The 1,476-nt window shown below is 43.8% G+C and overlaps 1 non-coding gene across 1 annotated transcript; it reads right to left on the bottom strand.

The window, feature by feature from the left end:
* Positions 1-1,046: 1,046 nt before the first annotated feature.
* trnas-gcu (transfer RNA serine (anticodon GCU)) lies at positions 1,047-1,128 on the bottom strand. The gene has a single exon. It is a non-coding gene; the product is annotated as a tRNA-Ser (tRNA).
* Positions 1,129-1,476: the final 348 nt, after the last annotated feature.

Here is a 1,476-nt window from a genome sequence, read left to right as displayed (position 1 = left end):
AAATATCAGCATTTCGACTGGGACAACACATCTATCCTGGGACAGGCTAAGCAAAGACACCCCATAGAATTCCTAGAGGCCTGGCACTCCAACCACAATGCCATAAATAAATACATAGATCTACATGCCATCTGTCAACCCCTCAGAAGACGAACAGGAAATGACATCACCACAAACCCCAGGAACCCCATCGAGGAGAAAGATATAAATAGAAAGCAGGAGACGACAGCTTCACTTCACTTGGAAGTCGCCACTGATCTTGATGTTATCTAGCCAAGTAATGAAACGTCTGAATATCAAAGCTACAGCTCAGCGAGCAAACCTACACCCTACATTTTAAATCATTTTTCATGTTTATGTTGCATGAATCTGCGGTTATTGATCCACGGTTTAGTTTCACTCCCTACAGGTAACATGCTGATTTCTCCAGTTGTTCATGGTTCAATGTGATGCATCCAGTGTGTGCATAACGAGAGGGAGCTTGTTTCCTACATCTTGTGTTTATCTGTGCCTTATTTCCAGCATTCATCAATGGCGAGAGCAAGGGGCGAGGACGAGACCAATGTGTAAGTCTCTCCGTGCCCATGCACGGCACCCACATTGGCAATTCTCCACTGTGCATTTACACCCAGTTCTCAGTGCCCCTAAACCCACGCCCTGCTCCTTTTGAAATATCTCCATTATTTTGTGCTGTCTCGGTGTGCTCTTCTCACCAGGATGCATTACTTCTCCTCAACGTCCTTCATATTTCATCTAACAAAACATTCATTAAGAATCCCTTTGCATAAACATGCACTTCGCAGCTCTCGGTATTTGATTTTCCTGGATGTCTTTCATACGAAAAAACGTTCTCAGCAACTTGACTTGAAAAAGAAAATCGCGTTTCGTTTCATTATCCCAAAGCAACCTCCATTTCAATGCTGTTTAGTTAAAAGGCACCAACTATTCGATGAGGTTTTGCAATCGCGTCAATACATACAAACTGACAATTGGACTTCCAGTTTCAATCATCTGACAACAGCACCATTGAAAGCCATTGATAGCAGCGACGAGAGTGGGATTCGAACCCACGCGTGCAAAGCACAATGGATTAGCAGTCCATCGCCTTAACCTCTCGGCCACCTCGTCATAGACATAGTGTAGGCTATGACCTTATCAATAATTGAAATGCATAAATTATGCAGAGCAGCAGACATTTCTCCCTGGTGTTGGTGAAATGAGAAATAACACAGTACGGTTCCAAGATGATGGTCTGACCCCTGGGTTGTGGGGCAAGTGCACTCCCACTGCCACACTATGCACACAGTGATCTGAACAAAAATGAGGAAATGAATATGTGAAGATTTGAAGTCAACGGAATGAAGAACCCGAGACAGCAGGAGGTGTTCTTTCAATAAAGAGTTGGATAGAGCTCTTAAGGATAGTGGAATCAAGGGTTATGGGGATAAGGCAGGAACAGGATACAGATTGAGGATG

The sequence above is a fragment of the Chiloscyllium punctatum genome, chromosome 13 (genome assembly GCF_047496795.1).
Source record: "Chiloscyllium punctatum isolate Juve2018m chromosome 13, sChiPun1.3, whole genome shotgun sequence".
NCBI classification, from domain to species: domain Eukaryota; kingdom Metazoa; phylum Chordata; class Chondrichthyes; order Orectolobiformes; family Hemiscylliidae; genus Chiloscyllium; species Chiloscyllium punctatum.
This window is presented reverse-complemented; position numbering and strand designations above follow the sequence as displayed.